The 23116-nt window shown below is 35.9% G+C and overlaps 1 pseudogene; it reads right to left on the bottom strand.

Annotated features, from left to right (window-relative positions):
• Positions 1-13972: 13972 nt before the first annotated feature.
• On the bottom strand, positions 13973-14990 carry LOC110200940 ((Lyso)-N-acylphosphatidylethanolamine lipase pseudogene; annotated as a pseudogene).
• Positions 14991-23116: the final 8126 nt, after the last annotated feature.

Below are 23116 nucleotides of genomic sequence, written 5' to 3'. Positions count from 1 at the left end.
AACATCACTGGTTTGCCTGCTCATTAAAATTTTATAATTAACTCTCTTTTACAGGAGACCTATTCAACATTTTATGAAGAAACGTTAATGTTTTCAGTAATTCTCATGGAAATAAAAAGAACTATTATATGAATGAAGACTGCCTCTCAAAAAATCAGACCTAAGCTTTATCTTCAAATTTCCCTCCTGTTAAAGGTGTGACTATCATGACTGTGACATGTTTCACTGTTTTGGCAAGAACCCTTCAATAATCTTCATCTAGAAGGGAAAGACAAGACAAAATCTTACACTTTACAGGTGAGGAAACTGAAGCCTAACAAAGCAAATCGACTTGCTAAGGTGATGTACGTAACACACAACACACCCAAAATACAAACTTAGGTCTTCTAATTCCAAATCCAAAGATCTTTTCCTATATCATGCTGCCTCCTAAGATGGAAAATGTTGTAACTAAAAAAAATTAGACTTCTGGAGACATAAATGGATTTTGAGAATCACACAACACACACATACACACACACAAAGAGGTTAGAATAGTGGACACATTAATCCTAATGGAAATCACCATTACCTTTTAAACACTTCATTTCATTTAATAATTGTTCTGGCATGAACTGTAAAAAGAATTATTCACTGTCCAGAAAGGAACAATTCTATACGATCATTATAATTGTGGTTTTAGTTCATGGCAGGTGGGCAGGTATGAAGGCTTCAAATTCTATTTGAAAATCTCTTAGATTTGCTTTCTGCCATCTATGTTCACTAGCCATTCTCAATACCTTTGCAGTGACCAGTAAGCCTGTAGAAACAAGATGATTGTGGATTGTCATGGACAGAGTATGGGACAGATGGCTAATTCAAGCACAATACCTAATCTTCATTCTGTGACATGTGAAAAGCTGCCGCATAACTCATTTCTACGCTACTGTCCTAGTTATGAAAACTGTTCTGTTTTTAAATGAAGATTTCCCTAAAGGAACTGGTTAAATTATTTTCACAAATTGGCAACGCAAAAAGCTCTCTGTAACATTAACTGACCTTCACTACCATGCCTGTAGAAAAAGCTACAATACAAACACAAATTTAGGCAGTAAGAGGAAACTGAACTGTTTATTGATATGGAATTTACCCATTGATTTAATTAGGGGAAAAAGTTAAAAGCTTCTGCCCTCTCTAAGCTAAAACCTTCCTAATATAAGGTTTCTAGCATAAAAGTTAAAATCTATTAAGTGCTCAGATTCCAACCAAATGAACTTCTGTAATGTGATTATTTTACTGAGGAAAACTGAGTTTACTTTTCAGTATACTGGAACAATGAGTAGAATTTTCGAGTTTAAAAAAATTACTTAACTATCTTTTGTTCTTATCAAAAATTGAACTATTACTTTTTAAAATTTCATACAATGGCTTTTTCTTCCCCTGTCTCCTCTGTCACCTTCCCTCCATCCTCTTCTTTCCATCCTTCTATTATTTTTCCTTCCTTTACTTCAATTCTTTGTCTCATTATGTCTTGAATTCTCCTGTTTCAATGAAGAAAAATGGTTAATCTAAAAAATGGTTTTGAAGTCTTTTTCTCAATATATTTATTTGCTGGGGAGGATTTTTGCCTTTTTAGAATGTAATAGCTCAAAAGCAAAAATTGTGTCATTCAGTTTCATTCAGATAATACTAGGCACAGAGTAGGGACTTAATAAATGATCTTGAAGCTATGTGCCTATGCTTAAGTATATTTAGTTTATGTAGGTCATGTTTGAAATAGTGTTACTATTATCTACTACTTAACATGACTTTCTTATTAGTAACATGATTTATTGTTAAGTCATGCTTAAGTATTCACTCTGAGACAAGACATATCCAAACATTTAAAACGAGTAATTAGAACTGAGGCAGACACAATGCCATCCTAGATTTCCATTATAAAATGCTGAAGATGCCAGATAAATAGGATTTGGGGGAAGAATAAATGTAATAATCATGCCACTAAGGATGGAGATATTGATGCCATGTTTATCAAATTTTAAAATGACAAACAACTAACAAATTGGATGAAACAATTGAAATACAGAAAGGCCTTGTCAAGCTAGGATAATGGGCAAAATCTAATAGAGTGAAATTTAATAGAAATAAATGTAATTAAACTTGGATTTTAAAAATCAGCTATACAAGTAGATGATTTGAGAAATGTGGTTCATGTGGAAAATGACATGGTGGGTTTCAGTGTGCTGAAAGCTTATTATGAAGCTATGGTCTTGTATGACAACCAAAAGACCTGATATGATCTTAGATTGCATTAAAAGAAGCATCAGGTGTCCAAAGAAGGAGTTAGTATCACTGTACTCTGCTCCATTCATATCGCTTCTTGACACTATATTCAGTTCTTGGTGCCACATTTCAAGAAGGCCACTGATGGATCACATACAAAAAGGGATGCCAAGATAATGTAAAACAAGGATTAGATGTAGGTGCTGGGGGAAAAAAAGTCATGATAACCATCTTCAAGTACGTTAAAGATGAAAAGAGTATTAGATTTATCATTCCTAGCCCCAGGGAAGTATAACAGAGAACAGAGAATAGAGAAATTTTAGAGATGTATATTTTAGCTCAGTATCCAAAAAAAAAAAACCTTCTTAACACTAAGCATTATTTAAAAGTGGACTGGGCTGCTACAGGTGGTAGAAAGTTTCTCATCACATGAAGTCTTCAAGTGGAAGCTGGTATACTACCCTTTGTGGATGCTATAGAGGAGACATATGGATACAGATGTGGTAAGATGCTCTCTCACTAGTGATTAAACACATTGCTAGCACCTAATGAATGCTTAAAAAACAAGGTGGAGAATTTTTATCATTTTTTCTGTTTATGCATATGTGGTACCTGTCTTGCTCTCTAAGCAGCAACTCCATTCAGTCACAATATATGGCATTAATAAAATCCAATATACATATCATACCTACATAAACATGAATCATAATTTTCTATGATTAAAATTTTGGTAAACATGAACTTCTCACTTGAGTTAAATTTTTTTTAAAAAAAAAGGAATTTTATTTCACACTATTCTGAGGTAACTTCAAGTTGCTCTTCATGTCAGTGTCATTCCATATAAACAAAGAAGTTTGGTAGACACCACATTTAATAAAGATGAGGTTGCAATTCAATTCTGTAGTCCCTTGAAGATAAAGATTCTCTCTGAAATTGTAAACTACCAGGGCATAACCATCAGATCTATGTATCTGTCTTTGTAAAAGTCGTATAAAAAACTCAAATGTTTGGAGACTGTGACGTTTGTTGACTTCTGGAAACTACAGTAGACTTGACATTAATCTCCAACAAAATTCTAGAACAGATTATCAAACTCACTGCTCATGAACATTGAGAAAAGACTAAATTACTAGCCACCAACATGTCCTCACTAAGAATAAGTTGTACCAATCTAATTCCATTTACTTTCTAGAAAGATATGATTATGGTCATCCCATATCTATTTGTACATATATATTTTTATTTAAATACATGTTGTCTCATGTACTAGAATGTAAGGTCCTGGAGGAGGGGGGTAGTTTTTACTTTTTTTTTAATATCCTTAGGAATTAGCACATTTCCTAGCATATAGTAAGTGACAAATTAATCACCAACCATTTCTTAACTAGATTAGGAAATATCAAACTGTATCTTTATCTTAGCAAAGCATTTTACAGAGTATCCACAATATTTTTATACTAAAATATTGTTCAGGAACCAAGATGGCAGAGCAACAGAAACTGACTTGAACTCTCCAAAATTCCCCTCCAAATAACTTTAAAATAACACCTCCGGTTGAACTCTAGAGTGGCAGAGCCAACAAAAATTGAGTATAATTGACCATATCAATAACAAAACCAAAATATTTTTTCCAGCCCAAGACAATTTAAGAGGTTGGTAGGAAAGGTCTGTCTCATTAGGGTAGTGATAAGCTCTGGGACCACAGCATAGGCATCTCAGGCCATATGTTGGGGGCAGCTGCATCAGTGGAGCAGCAGCTTTGGGAGTTCTCAGCACACAGAGAGTAGCAGGATAAGATAAGTGATCAGAAAAAAATTATAGGGGCATTGAGTGCAGGACCCTGTGGCATAGCCCATACATAGTGCCAGGTCATTGTCTCAGGAACACTAGATCACTGGTGCTTGCATCCCAGGGGAGCAGGATCCATGGTCACAGTTCCAGGGCAGAGAAAACTGTTTGTGGTCATTCAGGAGAGAGCAGGGACCCTTGTCTCAGGTCTAGGGCGGAGACAAGCACTATCATTTGCTACCACATGACAGTAGGAGCTGAGTTACCTTTACAGAGCCAGAAGAAGTGAAAGCACTCTCAGCCACAGGAAAAGAATGGCTGTATTCAAGGATCAAGGGTGTAGTGGAGTGCAGGTGGAGGCTCAGGGGCCAGAAGCCATACCAGGAGAGTAGTGGCCACAACTCTCCTTAGATCATACTACCTTGAAAGAATTGAAAACTTTCAAAAACCAAGAACTGGCTCTAAAAACAGCATAACAAACTACCTAAATCTCAGAACAGTGCTCCAGGAGCAGAGCCAAACTTTAACATCAAGTTAAAAGTATAGAAATGGACTAGAAAAAATAAGAAAACAAAAAAAAAATTAAACCTGACCATAGCAAGTTACTTCAGAGACTTGATAGATCAAACCCAGAAGAAGACAACAAAATCAAAGCAGCTACATGCGAAGAAAAATGTGAATTGGACACAAACATGAAAAATATTCTTCAAAGAGCTCAAAAAACAAAATTTAAAAATCAAATAAAAGAGGTAGACAAAAATTGGGAGTAGAAATGAGAGGGGAAGCAAGAAAATTATGAAAAGAGAGTCATCAGTTTAGGAAAAGAAACAGACAAAAAAAAAGAAAATAACAACATGAAAAACAGAATTGGCTAAAGGGTAAAAGAGATATAAAAATTCATTAAAGAGAACTACTTAAAAAGCAAAATTGGCCAAATGGAAAAAGAGGTACAACATTTCACTAGAGAAAAGAATGCCTTAAAAAGTAGAAAAAGAAATTGAACAAGCTATCAATGGAACTCCCTAAGAAAAAATCCCCATGGGCTGGAAGGATTAACAAATGAGTTCTACCAAACATTTCAAGAACAATTAATCCCAATACCATATAAACTATTTAGGGAAAGAGGTGAAGAAAGAATGTTACCAAATTCTTTCATGACACAAATATGGTGCTGATACCTAAACCAGGAGATCAAATACATAAAGGAAAACTACAGGCCAATTTTCTGAATGAATATTGATGCAAAAATTTTAAATATAATGCTAAGAAAGAGATTACAGTAATATATCACAAGGATCATACACTAAGACCAGGAAGGATTTATACCAGGAATGCAGGACTGGATTAGGAAAAATATCAGCATAATGGACTGTATCAATAACAAAATCAATAGAAATCAATAAGTGCAGAAAAAGCCTTTGACAAAATACAACACCCATTCCTATTAAAATTACTAGAGAGCATAGGAATAAAAGGAGCTGATAAGTATCTTTCTAACGTGATAAGTATCTTTCTAAAACCATCAGTAAGCATTATTGTAATGGGGATAAGGTAGAAGCCTTCCCAATACAATTATGGGTGAAGCAAAGATGTTCTTTACCACCAGTATTGTTCAATATTATACCAAAAATGCTGACAATAGCAATGAGAAGAAGAAAAGAAATTAAAGGTATTATAATAGTCAATGAGTAAACAAAACTATAACTCTTTATAGACAATAAGATGATATACTTAGAAAATCATAGATAATCAACTAAAAAAGTATTTGAAATAATTAGCAACTTGAGTAAAGTAGCAGGATATAAAATAAGCCCACATAAATCAGCATTTCTATATATGACCAACAAAGTCCTTCAGGCAGAGATAGAAAGAGAAATTCCATTTACAATATACTTGGGAGTTTATCTGTGAAGACAAAATGAAGAATTATGTGAACAGAATTACAAAACACTTTTCACACAAATAAGGTGAAAACTAAATAATTGGAGAAATATGAATTATTCATGGAGTGTTCAAGCCAATATAATAAAAATGACAATTTTACGTAAATTAATTTACTTATTCAGTGCCATCCCAAACTACCAAAAATATTTTATACAGCTAGAAAAAACACTAACACAATTCATCTGGAAGAAAAAAAGGTCAAGAATATCAAGGTAATCAATGAACATAGATATTGATACAAGGGAATCAAAAGGAATAAACATGAAGGAAGATGGCCTAGCAGTTTTACCAGATTTCAAACTGTATTATAAAGCAGTTATCATCAAAATGGTGTATTATAAAGAAGTAATCATCAAGACAATCTGGTACTGACTGAGTGATGAATCAGTGGAATAGATTAGATACGAAAGACACAGTAGTAAATGTTCAGTGTAATCTAGTGTTTGATAAATGCAAAGAGCTAAACTTTTGGAGAAAGAATTCACTATCTTAACAAAATTGCCAGGAAATCTGGAAAGGTATTTGGCAGAAACTAGGTATATACCAATATCTCACACGAAATTCCAAGATAAATTCAAAATGGGTACATGATTTAGAAGTAAAGAGTAATGTAAGGAAATTAGGGGAGGGAATAGTTTACCTATCAGATCTATGAATAAGGTAAGAATTTGTGATCAAACAAGAGATAGAAAGCATTATAGGATGTAAAATAGATAATTTTTGATTACATTAAAAAGGTTTTGCAGAAACAAAATAAATACAGCCAAAATTACAAGGAAAATAGGAAACTGTGGGAAGGGGCAGGAAGGGGAAGGAATTTATCCCAAGTTACTCTGACAAAGGCCATATTTCTCAAACATTTAAAGAAATATGTCAAATTTTTGAGAATATGAGTCATTCCCCAATTGATAAAGGGCCAAATGATGTGAATAGGCACTTTTCAGAAGAAATCAAATCTATAGTCACCTGAAAAAAATGCTCTAAATCACTACTGATTAGAAAACTGCAAATTAAAATAACTCTTATTAGCTGATCTATCAGATTGGCTAATATGACAGAAAAGGAAAATGACAAATCTTGGAGGAGATGTGAGAAAATTGGGATACTATGTACTCTCAGTGGAGTTGCGAACTTATCCAAACTATTTTGGAGAGCAATTTGGAACTATGAGCAAAGGGATATAAAATCCTTTGATTCAGCAACACTACTAATAGATCTGTGTCACAAAGAGATCAAAGAAAATGGAACAGGAACCATATGTGAAAAAAATTTGAAAAACCCTGGAAATTCAAAGGATGCCCATCAATTGAGGAATGACTGACCAAGTTGTGGAATATGATTGTGATAGTACTTACTATTGTACTATAAGAAATGACAATCAGGAGGGTATCAGAAAAGCCTGAGTAGACTAATATGCATTGATACAAAGCGAAGTGAGCAGATACAGAACATTGTCCACAGAAACAGATTGTATTGTATAATACATATTATATTGTATACTACATAATATTGTATGATAACCCACTGTGAATGACTAAACTATTCTTACTTTTTCAATGATATGACAATTCCAAAAGACTCATGATGAAAAATGCTATACTGTTGGAGTCTAAATGCAAATCAAAGCATACTTTTTAAAACTTTATTTTTTCTCTCTCTCTTTTTTTTTGGTTGTGGTTCTCTTTTGTAATGTAGCTAATATGGAAATATGTATAATCTATATCTGTACATGTACAATCTATATCAAATTGCTTGCCTTCTCAATGAGGGGGGAAAGATAGAGGGAGGAAGGAAATTAGCAACTGAAAAATTATTTTTAAAAAAATGAATCTTAAAAATGTGTTTTACATGTCATTGAGAAAAATGAAATAAAATAATTCTTACAATATTATTTTTTATTTTTACTTTTAAAAATATTAATTTTTTTGTTTTTATATTACATTTACCAATTACCTCCACCCCATTCCAAGAGAGGTCTCTTTTAGTAGTGACCTTATAGAAAGTACATACAGCATTTCAAATCTATAACAGCTCCCAAGTATTTGGGGGTGGGGTAAACAGAAATCTAATTTCTCTACCTCCTTCAACTTATCCCAATGGAAAAGAAAAAAGAAAAAACTTGCAACAAATATACATAGACAAGCAAACCAATTCCATCTCTCTCTCTCTCTCTCTCTCTCTCTCTCTCTCTCTCTCTCTCTATATATATATATATATATACACACACACACACACACACACACACACACACATATATATATATATATATATATACACACACACACACACACACACACATTATATATATATATATATATATATATATATATATTATGTTTGTTTGTTTTTAGGCAATTGGGGTTGAGTAACTTGCCCAGGGTCACACAGCTAGTAAGTGTAAAGTGTTTGGTCTGAGACCGGATTTGAACTCATGCCCTCCTGATTTCAGGGCCAGTGCTCTATCCACTGTGCCACCTAGCTGCCCCTTTTTTTGTTTGTTTGTTTGGTTGGGTTTTTGTATATCTCTATTTTATTCTGTACCATCCATACCACAAACTCTCTGTCGTGCACAGCATATATCATCATCAGTCCTTTGGAATGAAGTCATTTCTTGTAGTACAGATCATTGTTCTTAAAACCTTCAAAGTTGTTTGTTTTTACAATGTTGTTGTTATTGTACACAGCTATCCCTTACACATCATGACTTTCCCCATTTTGGTTTTGATATATTGGGAGTTGGCATAAGAAATTAAATGGGAATTTGGGGGGAGTTTTGTGGAAGCCATAGACAACATGCAAAGACCAGCAGACAACAAAGAAAAAGTTTAAAATTCACAAATGCATAAAATATATGTACAGTAGTACATAACATCAACATATTTTATATTTTAATATCAGAGTAATCCAGACTTCTCCTCTGGTAAAAAGTAAGGGCCCAAAAATTTCATGCATATTTTGCAGATTGTAGGAGCACCATGACCCTAACCCTTGTGATGTGGAAGGGATACGTGTAAATTGTTCTCTAGGCTTTGTTTATTTAATTCTTCATGAGTTTATAAACTTTTCCAAAATTGTTGTTTTTAGAATATTGCTGTTTAATATGGATTCTTTTAATTCTGCAAACTTCAACCTGTATCAGTTCATGTAAATCTTTTCCAGGTCATTTTGAAAATATCTAGTTCCTCATTTCTTACAATGTAATAATGTACTATTGTATTCATATACCACAGTTTATTCAGCTATTCCTCAATTGATAAAAATCCTTTCTGCTTCCAGTTTATGGGTAAAATAAAAAGAGCTGCTATAAATACGTGTATACATATAGCAACTTTTCCTCTTTCTTTTGTGTTTGTTTTTTTTTAAATAAATACCTACCTAGGTTAAAGGTAGGTAACTGTTTAGTAATTGTTTTAAGATTCCAAACTACTTTCCAGAAGTTTACCTATCCGTAGGTACACCAATAATACATCAGGGTGCTTCTTTTCCCAAATCAGTCCAATATTTAATATTTTCTTTTGTCTGTCATCTATGAGATTCATATAGTTATGAAACAGAATCTCAGAATTGCTTCAATTTGCAATTCTCTAATTAATAGTGATTTGGGAGCATTTTTTAATGTGGTTATCAATACCTTGAGGTGTTTTATTTTCCTCTTAAGAATTTCCTGTATATGTCCTAAGACCATTTGACAATTGTGGAATAGCTATTTTACTTGGATATTTGATAACAACAATAATTGTAATAATAATAATTGTTGTCATCATTGTAGTTCAGTTGTTTTCAGTCGTGTCCAACTCTTTGAGACCCAGTTTGGAGTTTTTCTGGCAAAGATACTAGAATGGCTTGCCATTTCCTCCTGCAGCTCATTTGGAGATGAGAAAACTGAGGCAAACAGGGTTAAGTGACTTGCCCAGGGTCACACAGTTGGTAAGTGTCTGAGGCCAAATTTGAACTTAGGAAGATGAGTTTTCCTGACTTCAGGCCTGCTACTCTATCCACTGTGCAACCTAGCTTCCCCACCTACCTGGAAATCACTCTTTTACTTGGTTATATAATCATAATCATAATCATCATCATAATAATAGCTTATATATATCATATATATATATAATTTACTGTGTGACAGGCATCATGCTCAGTGCTTTACAACTACTGTCTTATTTGATCCTCATAATAATAAGTGCTATTATTATCCTCATTTTACAGATGAGGAAACTGAGGCAAATAGAGGTGAAGTGACTTACCCAAGATCACATAGCTAGTAACTATTTGAGGATTAATTTGAATTCAATTCTTTCTTACTCTAGGCCTGGCCCTTTATCAACTGTACTATCTAGATATTAATCAGTTCCTTATATATCTAGAACATAATTTTGAAATAAGTGTTGAAATGAAGATTGGATAAGAGCAGTGTTAATATTGTTATATCGTGGAGCAGTTAGGTGGTGCAGTGGATAGAGCACTGGCCCTGGAGTCAGGAAGACCTGAGTTCAAATCTGGCTTCAGAGATATAACACTCACTACCTGTGTGACCCTGGGCAAGTCACTTAACCCCATTGCCTAGCCAAAAAAAAAATACTGTTATATCATAGTTGTTTGTCATAGGGTTCTGTCTTTGGCCATGCCTTAGTATTTTTGTCAATGACTCAAAGAATAAGAAATCCAAAAGTATTCCTATCAAACTTGCGTATGACCAAATATAGAAGAAATAACTAACAATGAAAAATAGGAAAACTGGAAAACTAGGTTAGTTGCCATTTAGCAAAAATTGATATAAAATAACGCATTTAAGGTTGAAACATCAATTGAACCAATATAGAATGAGATCTAGTAGTCCAATCAAGAGCTTGAATTTTTAGTTGGAAATAAATTTATGAATGAACAGCATGTGACTGCTTTTAAAAAAAAGATATCAACTCAATTCATTTATAAACATTTATTAAGCAGCTACTATATTCAAGTCATTGTGCCCTGGTGCTGGGGACAACAAAAATCTTGGGCTTTGTTAATAGAAGCATGATGCCTAGACCACGAGAAATAATTGCACTCTGGGCTAGTCAAAATACACCTGGAGTGTTAGTACTCAATTCCGGACCCCACATTTTTGAAAGGACATTGACAAATGAAAGCAGGTCCAGGTGACTATGAGCAAGAGAGTACAAGGTCTGGAAACCACATCTTTCAAGGAATGATTACAAGAACTAAAAGTGTTTAGACTGGATAAGAGAAGACTAAGGGGAAGTATAACCTTCATCATTAAGTATTTGAAAGTCTGTCATGCAGAAGAGGAAATAGATTTTTTTTCTATCTTATTCCAGAGGGAAGACCAAAACAGGACAAGTTATAGGAAGACTAATTTTGGTTTAACTTAATAACAAAATGGAATAGGCTTTCTCATCAGATGATAAGTGTAGTTCACTGGAGTGGGTGACCATCTATCAGGAAAACTGTAAAAAGGATTCTTACATTTGGTCAAGATTAAAGTAGATGACACCAATGATCCCTCCCAACTCTAAAATTATAAATTGCTTAGCTAGATTGAGTAGGAGGAGTTGAAAGGACACTGGATATGAAATTAAAAGAAACTAGATTGGAGTACTAACCATAATAAGAGCTCTGTGGCCTCAAGGAATTAATTTAATCTCCTATGCCTTAGATTCATCATCTATAAAATAGAAGGAAAGGTGTCAAGTTCAACTAGATGCCATCTTAGTTTCTTTTTTTTTCTAGCTCTAAAAGCATCAGATTTGACGATATAGCTATGACTATATCAACTATAATAGCAATTGCTAACATTTATATTAGGAATAGGGACTGGATTTGAGATTACAGTTGTATAGGAAAATTCCAGGTGAGGAAACATCCTCTACCAATGCAAATTGGCACCTTCTATGCAGTAGTCTTAGAGAGTTGCCTAAAGCAATGATAGTTTAGGTGATTTGCTTAGAGTCACATAATTAGTGTACATCAGAGGAACAGGAGGAGAAGAGGGGAGAGAGACAGAAAGAGGAAGGGAAAAGGAAAGAGAGAGGAGAGACAGGGAGGGAAGGAACAAGAGAGAGCAAAAGAGAGAATAAAGGAGGGAAAGAGGAAAAAGGAAAAGAGAGAAGGTGGGTTGAAAGGAGGAGAAGAAGGAGAGAAAGAAAAAGCACAAAGGAGGAAGGGAGAGAGAAGAGCAAGGGGGAAAGAGAGAGGAGATTGGAAGGAGGTAGAGAGGATGAGAAGGAGAGAGGTGGAAGGAAGGAAAGGAGAGAGATGAAGAGAAAGGAAGAGGGGGAAAGAGAGAAGGTGGGAAGGCAGAGAGAGAAAGAGAGAACATGGGAGGGAGGAAGAGAGAGGGAGAGAGAGAAAGCAAAGGAAAAAAGGAGGAAGGGAGGAAGAGAGAGGGAGAAAGAGAGAGGAGAATGGAAGGAGGGAGAAAGCAGAGAGAGAAGAGAAGAAAAGAGAAAGGAAGAGGAGGAGGGAGAGAGAGAGAGAGAGAGAGAGAGGGAGGGAGGGAGGGAGAGAAATGTTTTACCATCTTGTGAATGATACAGTTGCAATTTTTTTAAAGCATTTTCCTCATTTCTTTATTAATATAGAAAAGGATCCCAAGGTGAGCAGCTGGTACAAATATTGTTGAAATACTTGTTTAAAAAATAAAATTAGTAAATGGTGTAGATGGAAGATACTGTGCATTAGGTGGCTGGTCTTACTGACACTACCTAGCACCCCAGGGTAGAAGCCACATCAATGCCCTATCCAGACATGGAAATGAATAGACCAATAGCAGGACTAAACTGGCAACAATGACCCCGTGATTGAGGGTCACGCAATGAGAGCAATCTCTGTACTGAGGACAAGTTAGCATGAGGCTCCCCAGTAAGACCAGGGGCTTTGGGTTGGGGCTGAGAGCTGGGAGCAAGATTTTGTTAATACTAGGGGATTCAAGCAATGGGAGATGGGTTGAAGTTACTGCCCTCATCTCCCCACCAGGGACCATTCAATCCATCAGGGGCTTCAATGCTCAAGGCAAGGAGGGAGACTCCAAGGCCTCCTAGTGAATAGTCAGGAGGGGGCAGCATAACACTGGGCTTACTTACTCTGTGGTTTAATGCCAGCCCAAGGCTGAGGTGGAACCAGGAAGGGGATTGCTGCCCATCAGAGGTGGGAGTGCAACACTGAGACATAAATAGGCTGACTGCTCTGGAGTTAATAACCCAGATATACATACATATACATGGCAGCTGGGCCAGCTTCATTCTCCAAGAGTACAAAATCTGGAGATGCAGTGACATGTAGAGGAGACATGGGAAGTCTTAGGAGAACTGGGATCTAGCCCCAGCTTTGCAACTGACTAATCTTATGTCCTTAGATAGGTCACTCATTTTTTTAGGCCTCCATTGCCTCCTGCATAAGCTAAAGAGACCAGAGCAGATGATCCCTGAGGTCTCTTAGCTCTAAGACTTTTTGAAAATTCATTCTAAGGAACCCAAAGAAATAAGGATTTCAGGCCTCAGGATAGGTTCAATGTAGTGAAAGAGGGTCTGTGCTATGTGGTTGTATATTACAGGGGTTGGCCCACAGAAAAAAGGTGGGAATATATGAGATGTTTCCACAGAGGGTGGGCCTATTCCCAGCAATAGTTTTGGGAAATCCCCAATCTTCCCAAGCTGGGAAAGGCTTGATAGGTCTAATTTCTCTGCTCTAGATGAGGAGAGGTGATCCCAACACTTTGGCAAATTATGTATATGGAGAGTAGAATACATAAAGAAATCTCTAGGTTTATGTAACACTTAAAACCAACTCATTATTAACACTTTGGCATGAGAGAATGGGATGGGATCTAAGATTCTTTATGGAAATCCCTAAGTTAGGGAGCTCCAGGCCACTACTGCCTCTCATCTCCAGGATGTAGATAGGAGGGGCTGTTCCATCACCATTGTCCTGCCACACCCCTGAGTCTCTGTGCTCTTTTCTCCTTCTTGAGGATGGCAGCTCAGTCAACTGATTCACAGATCTCTTCCACCACAGAATTGAAGATGTGTGGTTGGTCTGCATAGACATTTTGTGAGGCACCCTCAATAACCATATCTCCGACATAGTAGCCTGGCCTCCCAAGTTTTACTTTCTCTCCGGTACTAATATCTATCCAGGTTCATAGTGATAGGCACATCTTTCTGAATTAGGTAGATTCGCTCCAGCATGGAGAGCTGGGCCCAGCCAAAGGACTCTATCATAGCCTTGAATGTTGTCTCACCACTGGGATTCTGAGCATTACAGTGGTAGATATACTCTGATATCGTGTCATCATTAAAGAAATCAGCAAATTTTTGCTTAAAATCAGGATGGAATTGCTGTACCAGGGCAGGCCCCTAGGATCCAGCCACCTGTAAGACAGCTAAAGGATTGGAACACCCCAGGACAGAGACAAAAGCCTTGACCCAGGTTGGGGGTGTCCAGATTTCATTGGGGTCAGTAGGTCGAAGGGGGAAACCCCATGGATCCACTAGGATGAGGTGGTTGACTCTTTCAGGATACTTCATAGAGTAATATGTGGTAAGGAAGCCTCCTAAGCTGTACCCCAGGAGAATCATGTTGGGGATACCCATGGTCTCCCGCCAGGTCTCTATAGAGGTCACAAATTCATCCTCAGCACACTGGGCATCATGGGGAAATATTGGCCTTGAGATTCTCCCAAAGCCCAGCAGGTCAAAGGTGTGCACTGCACGTCGAGTACTCAGTGAATCCATGTTTAATATGCAAAGACCCACACCACCCCCAAAGCCATGCACCATCACCAAGGGCAGGCAGACCTCCAACTTTGGGCTCATTGTAACAGTCCAGATCTTGTTATGACTTGGGAGGGACACATAGCAGGCCAAGAGCTTATTCTGGACACATTGTAGGATCCTAGCTTCCATATTCTGCAGCTGAGGCATCGAAGTGGGACACCAAGTAGGTAGCCAGCTACTCAGCCAGCCTTGAGGCTGCTGCTCCAGATTGTCAGCCATAGTAAACAAAGATACAGTTGCAATTTTAAAGTATTCATTTTCTAGTTTTAATCTTGAATTCAAAGAAGCTAATATGCTATAAGAAGAACTGGGTTCAAATTCAGCAAATGACATCTAGGAAATAAATTATCATCGACAAGTCATTTGACCTCTACAAGCCTCAGAAATTTTCTAAAATTGTGTTACATATGGGTTGTTACCTTCCCCAGTTAAGGGAATTGTACTGACAATCAACATCTATGTCTAGCTTGTTACAAAATCTGGGTCTTACTTACTCTTAGGACTCCAGAGGCAATCAGAAGCTCTCAGATTGTGCAACAGTTTATACACAATTGCTGGAATGGAATTGAATTGCTGAAGACCGAAGAATTTCTTCAATTTTACTCAAAGTGTAAAAATTCTTCCTAAGCAAGACTGATCTTTGTGGCTAAAGACAGCCTTAAAATTAATGAGGCATTGGAAGGCTCCTGGAAGAATTCCCAGTCTGTCTTGCTTGGTTGGTTGTTGAGGGACATAAAACTTTGTCCAGTCATAAAATGTTTATGCATACCTCATGGCCATTCAGTCTTTCTTCTGAACCAAAAGGATGTTAAGAGAGTTTTGAAGAATCACTACCAACATCAAAATGGGTGGAGAAAAGCGTTGTAATTTATAAAAAATGAACACATCCTCTATCACTTACTTTCATTTCTAGAACAAGGTGACCATCACTTTAAACCCTCCCTAAAGCACTCACTCCACCCAGATCTCACTGGATGTTCTTTATATAGGATTTTCATTGCTGCTGCACTAGTGCTTAGTATTTTTTCTGCTTCTTGCCTTTTACAATAAGGTCATAAATCTCATTGATGGGTATGGAATTGAGGTAACTCTAGCTGCTCTGTGTAACAAAGTCAACCATACCCTGAGGGTCAGGTAATGCTGTTCTTCATGGCTTGTTCAAGGATATTTAGAAGGAACTCATCCATCTCTTTCGAATGTCAACATTGTTGGCATAAAGACTTCCTATTTCCACCCAAGCATGGCTATTGGCCTAGGGTGTTGTGTATTCCTGCTAAATACAGTAAACTCATCACAGTCCACTGCACCAAATGGCCTCTTCCCCCTAGATGACATTTTGGTAGGTCATTCATTCATTGCACTGTGCAAACATTCAGCAAATAACTGTCAACAATCATCTTGGTCAATGGAAGTCTCTGATTCATGAAGAGAGTTCAGTCATCCATATGTGGTCTGTGCTTCATCTTTACTCCTCTTGCATTTAAAAACATCTTTATGGAAATTGCATTATGGTTTTGGAATACTATTGAATTTTGCCAAAAATACTTAGCCTGGAGAACACAAGATGGAAGGGGAGGAAGGCAGATATGGACGGGTAGGTATTTGATGGGATGTCATATATAAGAGAAATTGGACTACTTCTTGTCCCCAAGGGGAGAAAGAGATGTAGTGGGCAAAAGTTGCAAAGAGGTAGAGTTCAGCTTAATATAAGGAAAAAAATATATAGCTATCTGGAGTGGAATGGGATATCTCAGGACATAATGGGCTTCTTTTTACTAAGAGTTTCAAAGCAGTGGCTGAATGACCACTTGTCAAGAATATTGAACAGGGAATTCTTTCTGTGGTATGCATTGGACAGATGGTCTTTGAGGTGCCTTCTGACTCAGAGCTTCTCTGATTCTGATTCTGTTTCTGGAGATAGATTTTTGAGTTTGTCGATTCTTTATGAAGCTGAAGAAACATTAAAAATGCATGACCTTCTAATGTCCAGAAAGTTAGGGAAATTTTTTTTTTAAATCTGTGGTCATCTATAAACTTGTTTATGTCACCATTTCTGGTAGTAGGTACTACAAGTAACTTTATGATTATGTAGAAAGAAAGCTGCTAAAAATTCAGTCTTTCTCTAGACTGGTTAGGCTGATGTGCCAAGGGAAGTCAACAAGTATTTTTTATGTGTATGCTATATTCCAGGCACTGTGCTACATGCTAACTATGAAACATAGATATCCAGCCATGTTGTACATATTCTGAATGTCTCACAAGTTTGTGGTTGGAGTTGCAGTCTATACATAGGCATAAGAAGTTCTCAGTAATCTAGAGTTAAATAGAATGACACAATTTCAGAGTTGGAAGAGCTCTCAGAAGACATCTCATCCAATATATCCATGAGCAAGAAAACCTCTACAACCTCCCTCATAAGTGGTCATTCAGTCTTTTCTTAAGTTCCACTAGTAAAAAAAATCTTTGATTTCCTAAGGCAGCCTCATCCACTTTGACATAATTCTAATTGTTAGGAAGCTTATTTTGTTTTTCCCAACATCAATCCTAAACTTGCCTGTTGGCATTATGTACCCATTATTTCCAGTTCTACCCTCTAAAGTCAAGCAGAGGAAGTCTAATCTCTCTTCCATGTGACAAACAGCTTATCAAATACTCGATGCTAGCTCTTATGTCTTATGGCCCCTCCAATCCCTCAACTCAAAGTATCCATCAGTCTAAACATCCCCAGTTCCATCAACCAGTTCTAATACAGCACGGTCACATGCCTTTTAACCATCTTCATCACCCTTCCCTATATATCCTGCAGTTTACATGTATCCTTGCTAAAAAATATTGTACTAAGAAATTAATTTAAAACCTTTGATGTCTATATATAACAGAATTATGACCTTCCTACTCCTGTAAACTATAATTCTCAAAGCAGGCTGAATGTATTAGCACAATGAGGTCAAAATCTGTATGTAGCAATGTTTCTTTTATTTAAACAAATTTTAAAATTGCACATTTTCATAAAACAATGAGAATAGTTTTCTTAGTTTGTATTTTGTTCAAATAAAAACATTAATGCTTTTGTTTTTTTGGACTAGATCTGTAATATCGTTGGTTTAGGGAACTCTCAGTGAAATTCCTCTACCAGTACAGATAGAAATAGATATCTGTCATGCAGTTTATAGTCTTAAAGAATTTGTAGGAACAATGAAAGGTTAAGTTACTTGCCCAGAATCATATTAAGAGCCAAGAGAGAGAGGATCTGATGAAAAGAATGTAAGGAAGGAGAGAGGAGAGGACTACCACAGACCAGCTCAGAATCTTTACTTTGGACTTATACTGAGAGCAAAAGAACTACAAATTGAAGAAACTCTGCCTGGTATGCAAATGAAACATGGAACAGGAAAAAGCAAACATTTATTCTTTAAGAACATATAAAAATAAATATTGAAAGAACTAAGTTTTAAAAGTCACAAATAATATGACATCATCATACTTCACATTGTGGTAAATATTCATAAAAGGCAATTTCACAAACTGCAACAATGGTACAATAAATAAAATACTCACAAATATGCTGCTTTTTTCCACTTTAGAATGTTACATTTTTATATTTTTGATTTGGGATTGTTTATTTTTAAAACATATAGTCAGAAAAATTCTAAAGGAAATTATATGTCTTATAAATATGTATGCTTATATCTTGTTTGTATAGGTATATTAAATATATGTATGTGTATATCCTTTTGTAATTAAAGAATGGAGTAGATGGGAGGTGCAGTGGATAGAGCACAGGCTTTAATCTTCCTGAATTCAAATCTGGTCTCAGGTTATATATTATCTATCACAGGGGGATATTATTTTCTCTGTTTAAAAAAAAGACAATTAAATTTAAATTTAATTGTTAAAAATTCCAAATGAGTATTTATAATCAGGCTTAAGTTATTTAAAATTTTTAAAACCTGAATATCTTTTAAAAACCAGCTTATGACATTATATTCAATAAAACAAATAATGCTGAGAAATAACATATTATAATTTTAACTTCCATTCAAATTCTGTTTATCATATCCATCATTACGAAAAACTATTGACACAACTCATCTGCCTAACACATAGTAAGCATTTAGCAAATATTTGAATCGATTCATCTGTGTCATAAGCCTATGATAATGGAAGGCAAAAGTGATAGATAATTTCAACTACCTATATTTGATATCATACTTTTTTGTGTATTGTATATTGAATAGATTCACTGTCGTTTGGATCAAATTTGCTACATTCATCCTGATTTTTGTTGACTGTTATAGACTTTGTTTTCATTGAAAAAAGTAGATCTATTTGTAGAAATTTAACTTTAAAAAATTTGAAATAACTTGAGGATAGTTATAGATACTCATTTGGAATTTTCAAAAATTAAATTTAAATTGTCTTAAATTTTGTAATTTCTATTTATGTACAAGGTAAAGTCTAAAATATCTGATAATTTTGTCATTGATTGGCACCCACCCTCCCTTCCTCTAATCACATCAGTGCCCCACATTTTGAAAAATTCAGTATTATCTTTTTCAGACTGCCATATCACAAAACTGACATACATTGGGATATCCATGAATAAAAGCACTAATGAACCACAAAGAGGAAAGATGAAAAGGTAAGGGTAGCCAAAGGAATGAGACATATAAGAGTTGGATAGTGAGTTATTTTCCCTCCAGTCACTGAAGGTAAATACATATGTCTCCATCATTTTCTCCCTCGACTTTTTGTTTTGTCCATGCAGGAAGGATTAGAAAGATGAAATAAGGGGAAGGTGGTGATTGGACTGAATTGGAGAGGCAGAATTAAATTAATACCTAAGTTCAGTCATTCACCACCTAGTGCAGTGATTTTTCAGTGGTCCATCGATGTTACAATTGCACAGGGAAAAACTTCAGAGCTTTTCTTTATCACCCTTCTAACTCTTTCCTTTCCTCTAGACCAGTGGTGGCAACCTCATAACCCACAACACTCCTTTTTATAAAATAGTGTTATATTTTTTCAATTACATGTAAAGATAATTTTTAATATTCATTTTTTATAAAATTTTGAGTTCCAAACTTTCTCCCTCTCTTCCCTCCCCGGTCTCTATAAACAGTAAGCAATTTGATATAGGTCATAAACATGCACCCATGTAAAACATATTTCCATATCATTCATGTTGTGAAAAAAGAAACAGTTTGCAAAAGGAAAAAACCATGAAAAAATAAAATTCAGACTATATCATTTCTTTCTCTGAATGTGGATAACATTTTCTACTATGATTATTTTTGATTGTTTTGGATCATCTTATTGCTGAAGAGCTAAGTCAACCATAATTGATCATTGCACAATGTTATTGTTACTGTGCACAAAGTTTTCCTGGTTCTGCTTATTTTATTGTGCATCACTTCATATAAGTCTTTCTGACTTTTTCTGAAAACATCCTACTCATCCTTTCTTATAGCAGAATAGTATTCCAGTACATTCATATGCCATAACTTATACCCTCAGTTTCAAATTCTGCGCCACCACAAAAACAGCTTACAAATATTTTTGTGCAAATAGGTCCTTTTCCCTCTTATAATTTCCTTGGGATACAGACCTAGTACCTACAACTTTCTTAATTGCTACTCAAAGTAGATTAAAATATAATTGTGAAATAGTTAACAAAATAAACAGAAATACAATAAAACACTTATAATGTGAACATGTGGTTTTCTAAGTCAATACACTGCCAGCAGAGATCCCTACATACAGTTTAGTGGCCCCTGTTTCTATTTGGGTTTGACACCATTGCTCTAGAGACAATCTATACCTTTCATGCTGTCTTCTAGCTATCTGAAATCTCCCACCCCATTCAAAACTTGCCCTTTCCCTCCAAAATTTTCCTCCTTCCTCTTTCTTGCTCCAGTCAAAATTTCAACTGAAGTCTCAGCTAGATGCTGATCTGTTTAAAGTAATTCATACATAATTAGTCTTCAAGGAAGGAAAATGCATCAGCATACTTACTAACATCAGTGTTTTATCCCAAGGGACTCAGGAAAACCAGCCATCCCTGAGGGTGCTCCAGGACTGCACACCTAACTCTGCTTTGAGTAGCCTACGAACTGGAAATGAACTCTGTTTTCCCTCACAGTCCACACCAGTTATCAGTTCGAGAACCAGAACCTCCTGAGCCCCCACAGTGGGGGATATAATCTACTCAAAATTGGAGGATAAGGTGACGTGGCTTAGTGTGAATTCCTCATATATGTCTCACCCCAGGACTCCACGGATCCCTAGTTTAACCATCAGGCATCACCAAGGACAAGACCTCCCAGGGGCTGGGAATTGGAAGACCTCTTCCCACTTTCTATTCTTCTCAGAGACTGACAATCTAATCAACACTATCTTTGCCACTGTGAAGGACATGACCATGGACTGTCCTATGGTTGCACTCAGAATCTCTTCTATCTAAACTAAGCCAAAGATTCCTTCCCTGAGCACTTCTATCCATCTTTGTAAGCTCCATCCCTCCCTTGTCCCTTCTCACTCCTACCCTTCTATTCTGCTCTCTAGAGACTTTGTTGTATTCTTAAGAAACTACCCTTCCATTAAACCTTTGCCCTTTTCCCAGAAATTATCCTGTATATCTTTCTCAATTCATTATACAGTGTTCCAAAAGTCTTGGTGCAGCTTTAAGCTATTAAAGCATAAAATATAAAAACTATTTAAGATATTAAAATTAAAACTGCACTAAGAATTCTGGGACACTCCATATGTATACATGTTTCCTCTTCATAGAATGCAAACTCCTTTGCGGGGAGAGAACCCTTTCATTTTTGTCTTTGTATCCATGGGACATCTAATAATCTATCAATCAATATTTATTAACCTCCTACTATGCACCAGGAACTGTGATAAGCACTAGGGTTATAAAAAGAGGGAAACAAGCAAATAGCCTCTTCCCTCAAGCAGTTTAAAATCTAATAAATACTTTTTAAATTAAATTTTAAAATGTGAACTGGCCCAGCTGCTCTGTGAATCTTCTAATTTCATAAGTCCATAAATAAGAAGGGGCGATGGAGCACAGAGCTTCAAAAGCTCAGATTTTACTGCTGGTGGCATGCCTTCTTGGGACAGTGGACTGACTGAAAACAAAGAGAAAGAGAAACTGGCACATTTGTGATTTGCAGAGCTATTCAAATAACATGGTAGGCTGTGACTGTGACTGCATTGTACTATAGATGAAAATGACTCAGGTCTGAAAATACCCAGTGCACTTCTTAGAGATACATAGACAAATTGGCCATTCCTATAGAAGTCGAATCCAAGTGTGTGAGAAGTGGTAAACATTTTTTTAACCTTCAACCTCAACTTGACATTGAACTGTGAATCCCCAAAATCAACTACCATGGAAAATGTACCTTTCATTATACAATTACTTTGCTGGCCAGTCAAAGGAGAAGGAAGAAAAATGGGAGGGCTCCAAGAAGAGAATTGTGCACTCGGTCCCCAGCTGTTAAATCAACTAAGTGCTCTGCAGGTACATAGCTGAAGCTGCAAATAACTTGATCTCATTGTACAGAAAAAAAAATTCTCTTTATTTCCTCTATATTGGAAGCATCAGGTAATCAGAAATTCCATATTTAAACCACTTAATCTAATAAAAAACCATTTCAGTTATTGTTTAAAGTTGAGAAGGCACAAGCTGTGGAAGTAATATCATTTTCCATATTTTAAAGGTTCATGGAAGTGTTTTCAAGTGACCCAAATAAATCTATGACCACGTATAGAAGCAGAAGGGTTCATTAGAGCTGAGGATGTATAATAGTTAGTGAAGCAACACTTTTTTGGCAGCAAAAGTTCATATGATTATAAGTCACTTTCCTTTACTAAAATGACCAATTAGAAGAATATTTCATCAAACAGGAACCTTAACTTGGTTTTCTCTCTCTTAATGAAGAAGAAATAGGATGCTAAATTCTAATTTCAGAGTCTACAAATGTTCACCCTTGTTTTACAGTAGGGAACCAGTTTGCTCCTAACAACTGTTTTCTCTCTTCTCTCTGATTCCATTCATTAGCTCTACACAAGGTAAAAGTTCAGGAAAGATGTGTAATCATACCAGTGGTGAAACAATTTAATTTTAAAGGCAAAGTAGTTACAGTCAAAAGAACATTGAAATGGGGTTCTATTTTTCTCTGACTTTATATGAAAACTCTCAGAAAAAGAGAAGTTGAAAACTAAACTTAAAAATGGAATGAAATGCTTTTATAGGACTGGCATATCAGATGTGTGTACATTAAGTATAATGTAATAGGGTGGTAAGGAAAGAATCACATCAGTGATGAACATCACCA

Source organism: Phascolarctos cinereus, unplaced genomic scaffold (genome assembly GCF_003287225.1).
Source record: "Phascolarctos cinereus isolate Bilbo 61053 unplaced genomic scaffold, phaCin_HiC Scaffold_9;HRSCAF=440, whole genome shotgun sequence".
Lineage (NCBI taxonomy): Eukaryota > Metazoa > Chordata > Mammalia > Diprotodontia > Phascolarctidae > Phascolarctos > Phascolarctos cinereus.
Note: the sequence above shows the minus strand (reverse complement) of the source record. Positions and strands in the feature narration are given on the sequence as shown.